The 20,896-nt window shown below is 40.2% G+C and overlaps 1 protein-coding gene across 3 annotated transcripts in view; it reads right to left on the bottom strand.

The window, feature by feature from the left end:
* The window catches only part of LOC145980779 (1-phosphatidylinositol 4,5-bisphosphate phosphodiesterase-like), a 219,587-nt gene extending 199,822 nt beyond the window's left edge, over positions 1-19,765 (bottom strand). For all 3 annotated transcript variants that reach the window (XM_083113852.1, XM_083113856.1, XM_083113853.1), the window contains exon 1: positions 19,643-19,765. The gene's annotated coding sequence lies outside the window, so the exon portion shown is untranslated. The remainder of the gene's footprint in view (positions 1-19,642) is intronic.
* Between the last annotated feature and the right edge of the window lie 1,131 nt (positions 19,766-20,896).

A 20,896-nucleotide genomic window follows, 5' to 3' on the forward strand; every position in this document is an offset into this window, starting at 1 on the left:
TTTAAAAGAAATGAAATGAAAAACCCCAAAATTCAATGGAAATTTTAAGACACCAAACTCAATATTAGTACAGATTATGTACTACTTATTATGATTGTATGCGATTTTTAGTGAAGGGTGAATGCAAGAAAGGGAAATTTTGCCCTTAGTAAAGGGGATTTTGCCCCTCGGAAAGGATACCTCCCAGTTTGTGGCAACACTGGTTCAGACGTGATCGCAAGATGGAAGGATCGTATGCGGTTGTGGATCAATCCCTAATCTGACTATGCGTGGACTTTTGATTGGTATATACGGCGGAGTGGTTAGCACAGGGCGCTATGACGCCAGGGGTCTCGGGTTTCGAATCCCGGCCTGGACATGGGTGTTCTTTGAGAGTGTCCTTTCATCAGTTTCATCATATCATCCCTCATCCTCATATCGCGATTAGCCAAAAGTGGCAGAAAAGTGAAGTAAAATCAGCCAAATCAGAAAAAAAAAACTATTTTGATTGGTGCAGGTGAAGTTCCCTGTGCATAATAGCACCGTGCCATGAAGGCACATTTAGGGGATGTGGGGGTATGGCCCCCACACATTCTCGATATCGGCCATTTTGGAGATGATGTGATCAGCACCACGCTCCGGTCGCCTTTTTGGTTATCGAGGGCGTGTAGTGTCAGAGATAGGCCTCAAAGGCAAAACTATTGATGAGAACAGTTGTACGAAGACACCCTGCATACAGAATGCGGCAAGGTTTGTCCAAGTTAGGAGCGTATTTTGCAAGACGAAGAAATTATACGTGGACTCCATTTTGCAGACTAGCGAGGCCCTGGCGTCTGGACGGTGGCGCTTGTGTTTGAGACTGTTCTTTCATCAATTTCATCTTATCACAATTCATCCACATCTTCGCGATTAGCCAAAAGTGGCAGAAAAGCGAAAATAAATCAATTCAACCATTGAAGAAGAAATTCTATATCACGGTACGGAAATTAGTCTTTTTCAGATATCGCAATGGAAAAGTATCAGAAAATGTCACCCATGCGTTGAGTATCGAAAATGAGCACCAAGTTGTTTTATAACTAACCCTTCCCCAAAAGTACTTGACGAGCAATGTGATTGAACACTGAACAACGGGGACGTCCCGTTCAAGTACAGCCATAGTTCCATATGGAAATGTCACTTCTTTCAATCACGACATGGAAACCGCTTGGCGATTGTAATTAAAATGGGCTGTAGGTGACATGGAATGAAGTTTCAAACAGAAAAGCGGGTTTGAGAACGCGATGCCATTGTACTCGCTGCCAAACCAACAGCTGCGAACTCATGGCCCGTCCTTATACATTTCCCAATTGGCTTACAATCTGTCCCTTGGAGAGACCCCCTTTTTGATTGATTGACGTTTCATTAACCGTAAACGCAGGGGGTGCTCGTTCGGCGGCGCAGATCGTATGCGCAGTTGTCCGTGGATGCATGACGTCACCATCGAAACACTCGGCACGGAAAAGGCTGGTTCCTTATGCAAATATTGAGAAATTGGACAACGAATATCTTCTAAAATATAGTAGCAAGGGAAAAGATACAACTTTTACTGTTAAGATTCATCCTTTCTAATCAATTTATCACAAAGTTGATTCAAATGTGTAAAATGGTTTTCAAGAAATCGTGTTACGAAGGAACCCCTGTTTTGTTCTCTCCAGGCTTAAGGGAATTTTAACTTAAGCGCGTTGGATTTCTTTTTGCTCTATGTTTTGAAATGAGATTATTTTGTTCTTGTCAACTAAAATCATGCCTAAATGCTATGGAAAGCTGTGAAAACTATTATCAGAAAACTAACGGAAGAAAACTAAAATATCACAGCTTGATTGATATAAAAAAATGCGAGATTGCCCATTTTTGTGAAAAAGGCATTGTGCGAGACCTAAAAGCAGAACTTTATAATATTGTATGTAAATGTAAGGGTGTAATAAACGTGACTGCTTCCCAGGCACGTATCCAAGGGGGGGCTTAGCGGGCTCAAGCCCCCCCGAAAGTTTTCGGTTTACACTAGATAAAATGAGATTTTTTGTTTCTTGTGGTGTCAAATAAAATAATGTGACGTTAATTTAAGGAGATAAATAATTATCGAGGCAAGACGGAGAATATTCTATAACCCTGTTATTGGTAACAGCTCGTATCCAAGGTGGGAATCAGGGGGCTCAAGCCCCCCTTCAGAAAATTTTCAGTTTACGCTAGATAAAATTAGGTTTTTGGCTTCTTGAATAATATGGTGATAATTTGAGAGAGATAATTATCTAGGCAAGACGGAGAATGTTCTATAACCCTGTTATTGTTAATAGTGCGTATCCAAGGTGGGCATCAGGTGTCTCGAGCCCCCTCCCCCAGGAAATTTTTCAGTTTACACGAGATAAAATTAAGTTCTTGTCTTCTTCAATAATGTGACGATAATTTAAGGAGATAAATAATTATCGAGGCAAGACGGAGAATGTTCTATAACCCTGTTATTGTTTATAGCGCGTATCCAAGGTGGGGATCGTAACTCGTGTACTCCCCCCACCAGGAAAGTTTTCATTTTACACTAGATAAAATTAGGTTTTTGTCTTCTTGAATAATGTGACGATAATTTTAGGAGAGAAATACTTATCAAGGCAAGACGGAGAATGTTCTATAACCCTGTTGTTGATAATATTGCATGTAAACTTTTCTTACGCTTTCGGTGATGTCGTAGCGAACTTGAACACTATGTAGAAGAGACTTGTCAGCATTCGGAAGCTGCACAACAAAGGTAGTGCCGCAGGTAGGGCGATTCGGATTCATTGTAATTTTTTAATCTCTGGAAAGCGCGAGAGGGAACGTTCTTGAAAAAGAGAAGGAGTCGAACTACTGGCAATATTTACGAATCGTGATATCTGCGAAACGTTCTAGAATATAATGAGGATATTAATACGCGGCTTCAATTTCCCGGTTGATCTGTACAACAGAATAGGTGGAGACTTCAGAGGTAAGTGTGACAATTCATACAGTCGATTAGTGATCAGTCAGTGTCCATTGGTTGCTTTATAAGATCTAGTGATTCGAAAATGAAATGGACTAAATACCGTAAAGTAACGAAGTCTACCACTAGTTCCAGTTCGCTCCCAAAGCTAAAGACATTGAGGACAGCGGAACTTCGAGTAGTGCTACGAGTAGTTCGGGTCGAAAGACGAAGAGATCGAAGGTCTCTCTCTCTAAAGTGAATATTTCGGCAGTATCGGGCTGGACATTGGAGCGATTTATTAAAAAAGGAAATAAGCTGCACAGATCAACTGAAAATCAAAGTTTTGAGTGATGATTTGGTTGTACCAGGACCAAATATTGTGTATGCAGTCCGAGAATTTCATGGCATAAAAAATACTTTTGTTTAAGGCTACTGGGTTCGACACACAGTCAACAGGCAATTTTGGACACTTGCGAGTGCTTAGGCATGAATATGAACAATTTGGTGGGTTTCGGTTTTTATAAGAGCTGCAAACATGGGAGGACAAGACACATTAGTGGTGTTCAGGCTCGAATGAGAGAGAAATATTCGTGAACTGTCTGCGTCCAGTTCCCAGCACACAGTTTGAATCTTGCGTTGTCGGGTGGATTGTGCATTCCGTGCATGTGTAACACCTTCGTAAAAATACTTCTGGTACATAGATGTTTTGATGCCTGATGAGAATTGATTGATTGATTGAATTGTTGTTTTAAGTCCACTTCATGCACAGAAAGGCTAATCGGGACTGGACCTACAGTTTAAAGTGGGATCCGAACCACTGTGCCATGTGCCTCCACCGGGTATCGAACCCGGGATCCCTTGATTACAAGGCGACGACGCTACCAATGCGCCATCGGGGAGGCGCCTGATGAGAAGAAATGGACAAACACACATACTGAGATCGTTCCGGCACACAATGTTAATGCATGGAAACAGAGGAGTTGAGTGGTAGAAAATGTCCCGATTTCACGTTCTGATTAAAATGACATCCTTAAACAGTGGCGACGAATTAGGAGATAGTTGCTCCCCATTCTTTTGCCTCCACACTATCACACTTTGGTCTCTTAATGCTTGTCTCCTTGTCCACCCCCCCCCCCCACATTTTGGAACCCAATTGCCACCACTGGCCTTAAACATACAATTGTGATACCCCTTTAAAAAATGGTGTTCAGCCCCCTCCCCCCAAAGGAATTCCTGGATACGTGCCTGCTGCTTCCCGTAAAATATCACTGCACTCTCCACGTTTCTCTTCTGTCTTTTCTTTGGCGCCGTCAATAGCTTCAACACGTTGTTTATATATATATATATATATTTGTCACATATTTGTTTTAATTAGTATTCTGCTCGTTCCGCCACCTGAACGCAGCAGCTACGGCTCAAAGGGCAGTGTAGCTACACCGGAAGAAGGCTCGGAAATGGCAGGCTTCAGAAGTTAACTAATCCAAATTAAATTAAACAGGTATGTGCTCTCTCTAAATTTAAATCATAGTTCACAAATAATTTGATTAAAAGTTTTAAAAGTATCTGTTTTATTTAATAGCGTATTAATTGGTGCATTCTTCTCCAGCATAGCCATAGGCAGTGACCACACTACGGGGGGGGGGGGCAGGAACGCCCCCCAATTCTCGTTCGACAATTGCTCTCTCTCTCTCTTATCTGCCCCCAGTAAAACGTCAAAAATAAATAAATGAATGAATGCTCTTTTAGCCAAATTGTGCATTTTTGTGTCGTATGTAACGGAATAATAAAAATGATTGCCCCGGGAAAATATGATTTACCCCTCCATCTTTACTATTGCGCCGTCACTAGCTACAACATATTTTGATTTCTATTGTTCCCACATATTTATTTTAATTTTAGTATTGTGAATCATATTCCACTGTGTTAACTCACGTAGCCACCCCCCCCCCCCCCACACACACACGTACGACTTCAGCTGTAAGTTTTAGACTAATCTTGTCAAATATCCACTTATATCTTTGTATTCTTGAGCCATTTTAAAAATATCATTTCGCCCCCTCTTCTGGACTATTTCATAGGAATGTTTTCCCACTGGAAGCCCCTTTGCAGATCGAGATCCGGGGCTATAGCCTTCCCAAGCCAGCGTCCCCTCCAAATACTCTCTTGGCCTCATGAAAGACAAATATATGTATTTCTACGAAATATTAATTTGACTTGGCAGTTTCTCTTTTCGAACAGGAATAAGTTTTAAATTTTAATAGCTTATAAATTTACACTATCAATTTTGAGTAAAGGTTTTGCGTAACCCTAAAAGTACATTTAGAGACTGCAAGGTCAACTCTCGATATTTCAGATATATTAATAATTTTCATCACAACGTCTTATAATAATTATTTGTTACTTCAATAACCTCCTCGCAAATGTTTCTCGCATATTAAAAATAGATGCCAATTTCTGTTTATTTCCTTGTAATGCTGACCTCCGTGGCGAAGTGGTTAGCACAACGCTTTACGATGCCAAGGGCCCCCAGGTTCGAATCCCCGCCCGGGCATGGGTCTACTTTCCTTTCTTCAATTTCATCATATCATCACGCATCCACATCTTTGCGATTAGCCATATGTGACAGATAGCGAAGTAAAATAAACTAAGTCTATTAATCAATTATTTTTTAAACTCTTTAATTCTTCTTTAGCATGCCACGTTTTTGTTAAAATTATATTACGATTTGTAAAATGACGAAATTCTAAAGGAGAACACGCAACTTTCTTTGTAGCACATCGGTCAGAAAGTTTCAGGAACATGGATTTTCAAAATACATTTTTTCACATGTACTTTGCCCCCTTTTAAAAGTAGCGCGTTTTCAATTATGTTACTAATCATTAAAAGGATGCCTCAATACCATCTTGGAGGATGACAATTATTATTTTCCCCCTCCTAAAAGTAATAATATACTTTCGCTCTCTGAATCTCCCATATAAATGCTAGGGGCCGTCTGCTTCAGCCGAGCTCACTGCTTCTCCGGTGACGTCACGCGTTCGTGCAAGATCGGCAATCTTCGGATGGCTTTACCTAATCTCTATATTCCTTGCCGTAAACGGGTCAAGACTCTCGGGATCCGCTTGGCAGCATATTTCCTCTTTGCTTTTCATCGTGTTACGGCTTCCAGAGGTTTTGCAACAACAATCTGGCAGTTCAAATGGTTCTACACATCAAAAATCTTGTTACAACACACCAATCCGAAGTTTGTGTCTTTCATTTTGCATAAATCATCGATCAATCGCGATCAACACAGGCATAGAAACAAAAGCAACGCAAAATATCTTAAATGCAACGAAGTCACAGTCAAACAATACTGTTGACGCCAATAATTAAAATGAGGACGTCAGACGACTCAGCACTGGCCATTGTTGATGTAAATACGACGAAAACGTAAGGAACCTGCTTACATGCTATGAATAATTTCAAAACGCTAAAATCCCGCTAACTGCACTTTGTCTTCATCTGTTTATAATCATAGTCAGGCCATCTCTTCACCGTTATACAGAGGCCCCAAGAAAGGTAACCGAAAGTGTTAAGCTGACAGTATTTCGGTTACCTTTTTCGGGGTAACCCTGTATATGGTAATTCGTGTCCGAATTTCTCTGAAAAACAGTTGCAAAAGCAAGAGTTAAACTGCTTTCTTGCACCCACAAGAGCAGAACCCCCCCCCCCACCTCCTTTAGCTCCCTCTCGCTTCTTCAGGGTAGAACCAGTAATCAGTTGGCACCAACATACAGGGTGGCCACAAGTGAATGATAGCTGATGATGAAAGTTAACTTCATACTGGCAGAGGGAGCTGTCTCAAATTAACAATTCAATCACCAGTAAGGGTTCTACCCTCCCCTTTGGTGTATAGGGTGATCACTTCCGAAGACCGACTGGCCACGTCTATGATTTCTGACCGAAGCGACAGGAGACAAGTGTCGCTTGGAAACCAACCATCAGAAACTTTCCGAACCGACTTTTCGCTCGGACTGGGTCGTTTTCTCAGTACAGTGCTTCGTGTCGCCTCGGTCTGTTGTTCGCGCATGCTTGCATATAGATTAAAGGCGCCGGTGTAGCTTGTCACTTCGGTGTGAACCTCCGCTGTTGTCACCAGCAGCCAGTGATGTGCGTCTATGCTCAAACAACGACTGTCTACTTTCTACGTGTAGACAATGTAAACTATGTAATCAATAGAGCCCGGAAGTTTGGCAAAATGCCTCTTTTTATCTACTGCATATATTGATAAAATTTTTCCGGATATACGTTTCTTATGTTGTTTCGAATGTTTTAGAAGCCTTTTCATTTTGCCTATTTTGCCTATTTGGGACCCCACTGCCTATTTTTAATTATAATGCCTACTTTTGCATTTTTCAGTGAAATTTGGCCATTTTTTTAAAAAAAATGTGTATATAAATTATTTTTCTCCCAAAAAACGTTGTTGGCATTTATTTTTCTTCCGTTTATTATGTGAATAATTTTCGCCTTATTTAAGTAATATTGAACTCATGCATGTTTCAACATTGCTGAAGGAGAAAAGTGTGAGAAAAATGTATTTCATGCTCAGATAGGATATTGCCTTTCGGTTAACATATCCTTGTGCATGATTGACTGCTGAAGTGGACAGGTTGATTTCGAACATAAAGAAGATATTTCTGAAATCTCCCTCTCGAACCCGAAAATTTAAGGAAGTTGCATCTGAGCTTAGTTTTATCAGCAGCTATATATTATGCTAACAACCTTCAAAAAATCAGTGAGGTGATAGATGCTCTTCCAGAAAATGAAGCGGCTTCAATTCGTGAAGTGAAAAAACTCCTGTGCTATTCAAGTTTATTTTTGCACATTATGGTGCATTTCCAGAGACAATTACAATTATAGCATCCATGAAAATCTACGAGGAATCTATGCAGCAGATGATGGAAGTGCCAGGAGAAAAGGGGTCAGCTATTGCGGAAAAGTGCAAACGGTAGTGAGTGCAAATGAGGACTTGAAACAATTGAAAACAATTTGTGATATTCTAAAAGGTGAAAATGCTGTTACCGAAATGAGTCCAGCTACATTAGCTTGTTTTATGTATGCTCCAATAACTTCTGTCGAAGTTGAAAAATCATTTTCTATTATGAAAAACATTCTCTCTCACAGACGACTATCAATGAATCTTGAGAACTTAAAAAAACACCTTGTAGTTATGTACAATCAAAACGGAGAAAATTGAAATGCTCTTCCCAATGTAGATTTTAACATTTTGCCAGCAATTATAGATAAAAAAAGTAAGTTCTTTCCAAATGTGCCTTTTTCGGTTTATTTTGCCTTTTTTTCATTTTTTGTGCCTATTTTCCACATTATAAATGACTTTTTGCCTGCCTATTTTAACGAAAATAAATGCCTGAACTTCCGGGCTCTAGTAACACTGGTCTACATATGAAATATTTTTTTCTGCTGACTTAGATATTTTAACTGATTCTATATAATTTGAGGTCGCTGATTCCAAATATGTAGTCAGAAAAAGTGTATCACGTCACAATTTTTCACAAATCACATTTGAAAATTTTCACAATATTATAATACTGGGCTAAACGCCAACAATTTTCCATATAGATATCTGCACATAATGAAATAATAGGACTAAAAATAGGTGGCGTAGCTGATAACAGATATTAAGTTGCATTGTTTCACAAGTCACATTTCCAAATTTTCAGAAAATTATATCCGGCTACATTCCAACAGCACTTGCAAAGAGATTGCGTCGTAGTCAGATGTCCATGCAGAGTACACGTCACGTTGTTTACAAACATACGTTTCTATTTTCTCAATAGGGAGTTCTTAATGGACAAAAAGTTTTAGGCAATTCCGGCAAATTGATCAATTTGTTTCACGAGCACATTCGGTCAACACCTGATGCCTGTACTTATGCTAAACTTAACATACACCACAGAATAGCACAACATGCATACCTACTTAGGCAAAAATTTTCGTTTCTTTGATTTTCTGGAGTAGGTGGCCTCAGGAACGTCACGCTGCAAGCACCAGCAATAGTCGGCCATCATGTTTTCATTCCATCTCCCCTGATATCGGTGCTCCATGGTTTTTATGTCTTGGTGGAAGCGTTCGCCCTGTTCTTCAAGATTGGACGGAAATACATCTAAGTGGCTGTGCAGGAAGTGAAGCTTGGCACTCATATTTACTCCTAACTTTTGAAACGTCACCAACAAATTTTCAACTAGAACCTCGTAGTTCTGCGCTCTGAAGTTTCCAAGAAAGTTTGTAATGACATCAGAAAAGGCACACATGCATTTTTCTCTGTGCGGTTCATTGTTTGTAAGAATTCTTCATCTTTCATTAGCATCCTTATCTGAGGACCATCAAAAATACCTGCTTTGACTTCTCATGCGTCAATGCAGGAAATTTTGAGCAAATGTATTTAAAGCAAGCCCCATTCTTATCCAGAGCTTTTACATACTGCTTCATTAATCCCAACTTAATGTGCAGTGGAGGAAGTAACACTTTCTTAGGATCAACAAGCGGCTTGTTCTGGATGTTTTTCGCCCCGACTTCAAAGCTTTTCCTAGCAGGCCACAGTCTTCGTACCCAATGTTCGTTCCTTGCTCGACTGTCCCATAAACACAAAAAGCATGGATATTTCGTGAAACCTGCTCGTTGACCAAGTAACATTGAAATGCCCTTGAGATCTCCGCACACAAGCCAACTGTCATTTGCATACTTTATCTTTCGAAGCAGTTCTTTCATTGTTTCGTAGATTTCCTTCAAATGTACGGAGTGGCCAACAGAATGGATGCTAACTTATTGCCATTATGCAGCAACACACACTTCAAACTCCTCTTCGAGCTATCAATAAAAAGCCTCCATTTTTCTGCATTATACGTACATCCCATAGCTTCAATTAGTCCCTTCACATTTGTACAATAGACAAGTTCTTCGTCCCTTTGAAAATATCTTAATAGATGCCTCTCTCTGTCCCGATACATGTTCCAGACGCTAACATATTTCTTTCCTTTAGTCTACACAGGTCCTGCATACTTTATGAGGTGCCCAGGATTTATCTTGGTCACCCAATTTAATTCTGAAATATGCACTATATGCTTTCCTTACAATGTCAGTAATATTTGTCCTTTGTTTTGGGGATAACAATGCTCGAATAACTGATTGAAATAATATTCATTATAATATTCCATGTGCTGCCATCTTGTGACCTCTTTACGGACTACGTTGTTTCATTGCTCTAAATATACATCCCTAATCTTAGATAATTTTCTATTTTCCTCCGAAACCTGACGTGATAGAAAAAAACGGATTTCGGTTTTGGATTTACCACCCCCGAATTACTAAAGAACAACCATCAGCCTCCAGTCAGCAAAATGGACGTAGACCAGTGTAATCAACGTAGACAACATTGCGCTCGGCGTTCTCTGTGCAAAGCACGCGCATATCTAGAAGCAGCAACCAGCATCAGCAGGTGGACATAGAGAGAGTGGAGTATTCCACTGTCCAGAAATAAGTGTTTTTAAGTATTTATTTTCGTTCAACCAATTCACTACGTATTAATTGACTGCAAAATAAACTTGCCGCGACATACCCAAAAAAATGCGATGTCCGTAGAATGACAAGATTTGTTTTACTTCCATTTCCACCATTTCACACGTGGAAAAATCTGCTTTAAAGATACATGCACTTTCCTAAGCAGTAATAAAACAAAAACTATATTTTTAGCCTTCCCCTTTGGTCGGTGTAAAAAATAATGTCAGATTTCACTATGGCTGTCATTTGTTTTTCTTCCGGTAGTCCATATTCCCCTCGTTAGTGAAAATTCGATAACTCTGATTACTTCGGATGGTCTTAAGTTGGTTATAGGCCCAGCTTATCGACATGTTTGAAGAAAAAAATACTTTCTCTCTTAAAGAGTACTGGGATTTCTGTCTTTCCTGTTGTTTGTATTGTCTACAGTAGACGGTGTAAACTATACGCCAATGTAATCTTCGTGTAGATTACGCGTAGACTAGACGTAAACTTATAGTCTACGGCACATCACTGCCAGCAACTCGGTCTGCAATCTCCCTTCAACCGCCACTATTTCCCCTCCTCGCAATTTAAACGAGGGAAATTCCTCCCATCTGATATTGAAAAATAAGAAAGACCCAACCACGGGCGCAATGGACCTAACTTTGGGGGGCAAAATCGAACAAAGGGCTTACATTTACAATCGAAAGGTTTTCATCCCAAAAATTATGCAGGACTGTTTTGCTAAATAACTGTCACATTTGTGAAATTGTATATAAAAAATATATATTCTCTATTACTTTGCTCCTCATGTTCCAGGAGGTTAACAAAAGTACACTTGTAAATTTCATTAAACCTGAAAATTTTGTTGTGGGGCATGCCCCTCTTGCCCTCGCCAAGTTACGCCTATGGACCCGACTATAACATTTGACTTATGGGTTTGATTCCCAGCAGTGGCGTATACTGAGTCCAAAATCTGGGCTATCTCACTATGTCACGTGGTCCTAGGCTATGAATAGAAATAAGTTTACCAACTCATAGGAAATCAGGTTGCCAACTCATAGGAAATCAGGTTGCCAACTCATAGGAAATCAGGTTGCCAACTCATAGGAAAACAGGTTGCCAACTCATAGGAAAACAGGTTGCCAACTCATAGGAAAACAGGTTGCCAACTCATAGGAAAGCAGGTTGCCAACTCATAGGAAATCAGGTTGCCAACTCATAGGAAATCAGGTTGCCAACTCATAGGAAATCAGGTTGCCAACTCATAGGAAATCAGGTTACGAACTCACAAGAAATCAGGCTGCCAACTCCAGAATCACCATCATCATCTCACTGATATGAATAATTGTATTTACAATTTTTGCTCGATTTTCCTCCTGTATTTTATTCTCTAGACTTCAGGCTTCGTAGATAGCCCCGCTAGCCTAGAATATACGCTCCTGTTTCCCAGCTAGGTACGTACATTTCAGAGACTCTGAACTCATCCTTATGTAAACACTTCGGTCACGGACAATTTGTCGCGTCCCCACATATCGGTTCACACTCTGTCATGAACGCGCTTAATTATAAACCACGAATCCCTCCGTACCCCCTCCTCCGCAATCTTCAGGATGAAAGCTAACTGAAAATTCCTGGCGCGCGCGGTCGTCCGAAAGGCAACTTGCTGCTTCAGAGCCCGTCACGCGCAATGATGCAATCCCATGCCCCTTAATAGACACGCTCACTATCCACTTCTGGGAGGATGGGCAGCATACTAATTCGAGACCGTTCGCCGGAAGATTACTTTCCTATTTTGGTAAGAGTGTACGGGGGAGGAGGAGGATTCTGTTGTCCGCACTGCAATAATGCCACGCCCTGAAACCAAGGAACCGCACGAGGCTGAAAGATTAAACTTACTAGTGTAGCGACGGTGGGTAAAAAAAATACGTTTATTTATCTACAAGATGCTGAAGGTCCACTTTATACTCAGTTAGGCTAGGATCTACAGCTTAAAAATGGGTTCCGAACCACTATGTGCCTTCACCGGGTATCGAACCCCGGGCCCCTAGTAAATAATTTTGAAGTCCACGGAGCGCGCCCACCAGCTGCAACAATCACATTGAACGCAAAGTGTTGCCACACATCTAGTCTACGCCACCCTCCGCGCGCAAGTACCTTCCCACGGTCTCCACATTGAAGTTGCACAGTACGGCAACAGCGTAACTGCAGTCATGTGACTTGAGACTCCACGTGGAGTAGACGAGCAGAAAGACAGCTGCGCCCATTGGCTGAAGGTTGAGTGTGATTGGACGAAAACAACTCGCCCGCTATTTATCCCCACCCACGTTTGTGGCGACGGCTTTCTTTAGTTCTTCGACGTTAACGAAGTAAATGTGTGCACTATACTAGGCCATCTTTTGGCGGGGTCTTTTTTTTCTTTTATCAAGTGTGGAGATCTGCAAGGTTTTTGATCCATTGATTGAATTAGGTTATTTTACGTCGCTTTTCTTCCCCTTTGTGTAATCGCGACGATTGGTTTGATTTATTTTATTTCGAATTTCTATCATTTTGGCTATCGTGAATATGATGAAACTGATGGAGTGGCACATGCCCAGGCCGGGATTCGATCCCAAAATCCATCGCGTCTGCTAACCACCACCACGGAGGTTGGCAATCTCGATAATAAGGATAAGTAATGGAATGATGAACACCCATGACCAGGCCGAGATTTGAACCAGGGACCCGTAGCGCGCTGTGCAAACCACTCCGACGCTGAAATTTGCGTTTTTCACAAGAGCTATCGAAGAAAGGTGATGAAAAAGCAAAACTCGGAGAAATTACATATAATTCATAGAAAGATGTGCATATTGAAAAAGTTACCAGTTTCCATAGCTTCCAAAGCTGAACTATGGTTCTGAGAGCCAATCTGTGTGTAGTTCATGGACGCATCCAGATTTTTCCACGGGGGAGACTAGTTATCCAGGCGAACAAACACCGCTTTTCCCAGGGAAGAGTAAACAACAATTTTCCAGAGAGGGCAATTATTCCAAATTATTTAAAAAGGAAACATTCATTTGCTTTACTTTAATTGGAATTTGCCTTCTGCTTCCGCATTGTGCGTCTGCAAGAAAGAAGGTGTCTCACGCATCGCATATTTTGTATATTTTAGTAATATATTCTACATATTTAATATTTCGCATGCTTTAAAAATCAGAAATTTAGTAGCTTAGTTGGTTTTCCCCTTCGCATTTTACTTGGCTATATGTGTCATCCCGATGATCATCCATGTATATGAATCCTTTGGAACCATTCACTGGATCGTGTGTGTGAACTGTTAGAAGTTAGGTGTGCATGTGGCACAAATTACGCCCACGGTTTACCAAGGCAAGTTCCGAAGGCTATCGATCGTTCGATTGTTTGCTTTCACGCAGTGGCGGCTCGTGGTTCAGATTGTTGGTGGTTGCAGCGAATATATATTGTATATTCCTTCATCAATATATAATATATTTATATAACTTTAATTTGTATATATTTATAATGTAATTATATGTATTTATAATTTTATATGCGAGTGATACGTGACACTTTCGAGTACAATTAATAATCATCATACAAAATTTTAAGTTTCTATTTATTCGGCAGCAATATTATGCAGAATTTTGTTTTTTGTGATTACGTAAGAAGTACTTTAATGTTCTGATTCAATTGTTAAAAATTCTGACGGAAAACTCTGATGAATCGATGCTTGCTATTGGACTGGAATACTCATCCAATAATATTATTGAACAGTTTTTAATTGTTACACATGGAGGCACATGGCACCGTGGTTCAGATACCACTTTAAACTATAGGTCCAGTCCCGATTAGTCTTTCTGTGCATAAAGTAGATACTCCTCGCTGTAGAGCTCAGGCCGTTGCTCCGGCTTTACAACGCTTACCTGTGTGTCCACTCGTACACTGTGAAATTGCGCAGGTGGTCTACTTTTTTAACGGATCGTAGTGGAATTTGCTTTATGAAGCAATAAAAGGCAAAATTATTTGTTTATGTTCAATATATTTAATAGAAAAACAATGAAAAAATATGCTAACAAAAAGTATGAAATTTCATTGTAAAATATCCGGTCGTTGTGCAACACTGCAACAATATCACTAACCGCCCCTGATTTCACGTCGATGGTGATGGATTAAGTGAATGGGCTGCAGCACATCATGCATTGAGAATTATGTTTCCAAAATGTAAGTTCGAAGTATGAATTCAGAACTGTGAACAGAAAAATTATATATAGATTCCAAATAAAGTCCAAGGGAATGCCCTCAGAGATCAGTGTTCGGACCGGAAGTGTGGAACATCGGAATGGAATCAGGACTGAAAGACCTTCAGAACTTCCTCAGTGTCGACGGTGACAGCATACGCAGATGATCTGCTAAGAATGACAGAAGGCAACAGCGGAATGAACATTGAACTAAAAGCCAAAATAGCCGTTGTAACGCTACAAACATGGTGCACTGACGCCAAGCTGAGACTGGCCCCGGAGAAGACACAAATCTTAATATTAAAGAGACAATTGAAAAGATCACCTATAATAAAAATTTCAAACAAAACCATCAAGAGACCAGGCACAGCCAGATATCTAGGAATACACATAACATACCTCAAATTTACCTCACATATAAACATAACATGTAACAAAGCAGCGGCAATGAATAAAATAGCAACCATCGGCATAAACAATTACCGACTTCCCATGAGCGTCATTAGAACATATCGTAATGCGACAGTTGTGGCAATCGTTGGTTTTGGAGGCAGTGCATGGGCAGAAATAGCCAAACAAACCAAAATCATAAACAAATTAAGAAGCACCCAAAGAAAAATCCTCATTAGGCTAACAGGAGCCTTTAGCACAACTCCAACGCTGGCACTCCTGGCAAATACCGGAGTTTGGCCATTAGATCTGCAGATACTAAGACGAGCTTTAAACTATTGGTTTAAGAAAGAACAATTTGGAAAAGTAGAAGAACTTCTTTAATGCAAAATTTAAACTCGACTTGATATTAAACTAAACTTGATCAAAAAAATGGCAGGAGGGGTGGAGTAATGCACAACCAGGAAGGAGAAAACATGAATTCATCCCAAGTATTGAAGAAAGATTAAGAATCCAATATCTAAATCCTAGGAAAGTTCTTATTCACTTCTTGAGAGGTCATGGTCGTATGGAAATTACCTAAAACGATTCAACCTTAGTGAAGAAGAAAAATGTATAAGATGCAATAAGCAACCTGATACTCCAGAACACAAGGTATATTATTGCAACTACCCTAATCAGGACGTACACTCACTTAGAACCGAATGAGCAGATCAAAATACAAAAAGGATAATTAATAACCCTGAAGATTTTTTAGCATTAAACAAATTAACGAACTTTGTTTCAGATTTAGAACAAATTAAACACAAGGCGAAATACAGTAGATGCGACAAGGAGACTTAAAAACCAAAATTACGCAATTGTAGTTTTTTTCTTCTATTATGTATATTTGTGATGTACTCATGTAATTGTTTGGGTTGTACTTGTACTGATGTAGTTCGAACTTACAGTCCTTCAGACTACACAGCAAAGCCAGCAACCCTTAAGGCTGCTGGAATGTTTGTTATGTACGAGTACATACATGCAATCGTTTTTGATGTACTTTTGTAGTTCAAGTTCAAACATATTTCCAGGAAAATGGGTCAAAATACTTCCCCAATTAGTTTCAAGGACTCGAAATGAATTACAGTTCAATATACTACAATTATAAATTAGAAGGCTAGAGCCTACTGGACTGCTAAAAATTAACATCAATTGGATATAATTCAGAAATAATTCATGATAGGTAGAAAAGGCGCCCACAGGGTAAGGGGCATGTGCCTCCCTCCTGAGATATCTGGTAAGTCTTCATATAATTTAAATGGTGGAAGTGTAGCGCGAAAACATAGATGAGGGGTGGCATGAAAGATAGCAGATTAAGTACCTATGGAAATTATTCTAGTGCTGGGGATGATTCATGAGAATTCTTTTAATAGCGGGAAAGGATCACTCCATGTTTCCCCCAGTTTAAACACTACCGCACTCACTGAGAAAAAATCCTGTGGGAGGCCTTGACAGGTAGCACTGCAAATGTGTTCTTCCATATTTCACGCATGTACTACATACATAAATTTGGGCCTCTTAATTTTTAAAAATGTTTAGGTAATATAGTCTAAAGTGTATTATACGAAAATGCATGAAAACTAGCTCTAATTTATTTATTCAAGGCAAAATGCACTTCTGTTATGGTCGGATTTTCATGACTACATTTTTCTTCCACAAATGTGTTGTATTTTATTGAAACGACCGAAGACGTAACAATGACCTTACACAACAATCAGTGGCGGCGATTGGGTTCCAATAGGAGGGGGGCAAGGTGCCAAAACTTGGGGGGAAGACAGTATATTTCCTTTTCTAGATAAGGTTTAGCATAGTGCGAGGGCAAAAGTGGCGAAAAGTGGGGGGCAACTGCCACCATCGCGCCCCTAATCGCCGCCACTGACAACAATTGTTTCAAAAAACATGATTACGTACGACTTCTTGTTGTATTCGCTTTCTGAAGGCACTCTATTGTTGAACTTTTTCGATAATATTGAGAGAAACGTTGTGGATTGGTAATAATGAGTTTCTCACTTCAAATTCCGGTTAGCATAGCTGAGAAAATTCACTACTTTTTCAGTAGAAATAGAAGTTTGATGGCAGCATTCAAGTGCCACTGTTACTATTCATTATTATTGGTTTTGATAACTCGCTTCAAAATTACACAGACTAAAACCAATTTGTCACACTGAGTATTAATTAGAATATCGTTCACGGCTCACAAGAAAATAATTTCGCAAATTGACTCGGGCCCGTGGCTAGAATTGATCTCCAAGGGTTGGGGGGGGGGGGCCTCACGGGTTATCAGGGGGGCAATGTAAACCAAATCCAGTTTTCAAAAGTTTAACAGTATTAAATGAAGGTAAATTGGGGGAGCATTGTTATTATAAAACAAAATTTAGAAATATCATGCAAATACTACAGTTTTTTTCTATATCTTCTAAAACATCTATTGAAGTGTTAATTGACTGCTACTGACACCATCCCTTAATATACTCTATACTATTTTTGATGATACAGGTATTTATATCATACAAGTAAAAATGTACAATATTCACTTCGATCATAGTGCCTACCGTACATTCCACCCCCGGCCGAAGCAATAAAACTCCTCTTCGTTCCCAAAATTATGGATCTGTTGGCATTTGACGCAGCTGTAGAAGGAATGTGGATGATGACTGTAAAGTCCCAGATATTTGTCAAACGAGAGGCTGCAACAGATGTTGGGAAGGTCCAGATAAAGAAGCTCCCCTATGAAAGAGCTTTCTAAAGTCTAGAGAATCTTCTGAACACTTGCCGGTACTTAGACTTCTGCTCACAAACAAGATGAACAAATCTAATAGCTGCTGTTCATGTTCTGTGAATTTATCCCTCGCGAATTTGAATTTGAATTTTATTTTCTTCATCATAACAAAAAAGAAGAAACATTGTGAAGTACATCACTACACCAAAGTAAAAATTGAAAAATGCACCATTACACTACAATAAAAATAAAAACACATTATCATTGTTACATGATTGAAAATTAGAATACATATTGTTTTGTACATTGGCCTTGTATTGTCTTGTTCCATGAATTCTCTGATACTGTAGAGAACTCTCTCTTAAATATTTTTTTATTGTTTGTATTTGTTTATTTTTTGGAGATATCAGTTTTATGTCATGAGGTAGCTGGTTGTAGAATATTTTCCCGGCATTCATTGGTGATTGTTTTGAGATATTGAGTGTGTGTTTGTTCTGGTACTTGTGAACAAAATACTACGTATATGCTGTCTACATTTTCACTCTTCACCTCAAAGAAATTAGAATACAAAATAGTTTTACCTAATGTCAAGGGGGCTGGCGGCAGTGTCAGGGGGGGGGGGGCAGCACCCCCTGGCCCCTGCCTGGCTACGTGCCCGAGTTACTGACTTCTTTCCATACTTTGGCGAACAAGAAAATATATGAATTGTAGATATTCACTATTTGGCCCTAGTAAGGAAAGAAAACTGTAGGGTTTTTTCTCTAAGAAAAAAATGGGGAACCACAATGAGGAAGCTGACGATCCTTTTTTGGAACAGAGTGCGAGGAAATGCATGTTACGCGGAAATAAACACGAGTCTTGAGAATTGTTTACCTAACTTCGAATCAAATTTTATGTCAAACTGACAGAAACCGCCAGGCCCGGAAATTTGGCCTTGAACAGCTACATTCGTACATACGCGGTCAAAGGCGATCCAACGTGGATTCCCTGCTTCAGCTACCAAGGTTTGAGCGATTACATAATGGAAAAAGCCCGGAAGGCGAATCGTCCGCGCGTAGAGGAAATTAGAAGTAATTTTTATTATTATTAACGAGTGCCTATTTCCCGTTCCCCTCTTTTTTCCACACGCCACGACAAAATGCCATAAACGGGAGTAAAAGGTTTCCGACCTTTGCTTTCAACGTGAAAGCGTCGTCGACAAAACGCTGCTGCTACGTGTATAGCATTTGGCCTAAAATAGACGATAACGTTTACTCACTTCCGGCAACATTCCTCTTTTGGCCATGGACTTCTACCGGCGCCGTGGCGATGTGCTGGAGCAGTCTTCCATGTCCCTTACTCAACATACACAAGCCTAACATTTTCCCGGTTTAGATCTCGTAATCTTCAATGGGCATTCTGCAACAGTCCTGTGTATTTCGTTGTCAAGAGAATCTGAATTTGACGTTCGTTCCTGGTGGACGTCCATAACGCGCAAACTCTATCCCCGTCTGGTGTATACTGTTTAAAATTTATTCCCGCAACGTTTTGAGAGCCATTTCCGTCAAGATTATGTGTGCCAGCTTGTCTATTGCGTTCAATCTTGGTTGCCATGTGCGTCTACCGTCGCTCGTTGCTTGCGTGTTCTGGTTATGAAGGAAACGTTCAGCGAAAGCGTTACGCCCATGATAGCTCTCTGGTTCCAGTAGCGATAACCCACAATACTGCGGGAACTCACACGTCAACACGAGCCACAATCCACCGCCAAAATGTACAAGTTGAGCCACTTACCTTTGCAATTAGCACTGTAGGCACTAATATTACAAATCCAATTTCCTTGCTTTCACTAAAACAACACCAGATGCCTCGTCTACGCGACGAGCTGCAGCAGAAAACCGCTTCGATCCTTTTCGCGCAACCAGTCGTCTGCTTGGATCATTACGGGGTCTACAGCGCATGCGCTGAGCCCACGGCGATTTTCCTGCCAATGTTGCCAGCTCAGCTATTTTATATCCAGGCCTGACATTTTCACGAAAGGAGATTTTAAACTTCGCGACAGAAAAATCAGGTCTAAACAGTGGCGGCGATTAGAGTGGCGTGATGGGCAGTTGCCCTCGCTATAATGCTAAGCTTTGCCTGTCAAAATTAAGTCAATTGTCCTTGTCCCTCCAGATTTGGCAACCAATTGCTGCTACTAGTTCAAATCTAGCGTACCTGTAGACACGGTACGGTACTCTCTTGGTTTTATTTTCATAACGCATTAACCATTGTTGCCATGGAAAGGAATTATTTCCACGATTTCTAAGTTGAGGGTCCAGCATTAGAGTTCTAGTTTAGATATACTGGCGTACGTAGGGGATCTGGTGGGGCTAGCCCCGAAATTTTTGTGTATCCATCTTTACTTCCAGAGATAGTCCTGTGTACGCTAGTCTCCTGATATGATTTGATTTAATGTTATTTAGCGTCGCTTCTTGCCAGTTTTGGCTAATCGAAACGATGATGATGAGTGATGATATGGTAAATTGATGAAGGAACGCTCACAAAAATACCCATGCCCAAGCTTAGATTCGATCCCGGGACCCCTGACGTCGTAGCATGCTGTGCTACAGAGGTCGGCTAGTGTTTGTATATGGGCATTTCTTTGCGCGTGTCCCGTCATCATTTTCCACTAATCATCATTCATCCTCACATTGCGATCACCAAATGCAAATTCTAGGATGAATGATGAATTGATCTAATAGATGATGGGACAAAACAATTATACATCCATCCATTTACCTGTACCATTGACTGGCTTTGCTTTCTCACGTGCCTTCAGGAAAATTTCGAAGAACTTGTTACTGTTCCAACAAATATACAACTGCAACTTTGTACTAGTTCATTTATCACTTTTTCTCACGCATACGGCGGTTTTTATTACATACTTCTACTTTTTATTGATTAAGTTTACAACATGCATATTTCGTTTTTGAAGGAAACATGAAATGTGAAATGACACACTGTATTTTTCATGTTTTTGAAAGGTGTGAGGTGCATTTTCCTACC

Source organism: Lepisma saccharinum, chromosome 28, assembly GCF_977018435.1.
Source record: "Lepisma saccharinum chromosome 28, izLepSacc3.1, whole genome shotgun sequence".
In the NCBI taxonomy this organism is placed as follows: Eukaryota; Metazoa; Arthropoda; class Insecta; order Zygentoma; family Lepismatidae; genus Lepisma; species Lepisma saccharinum.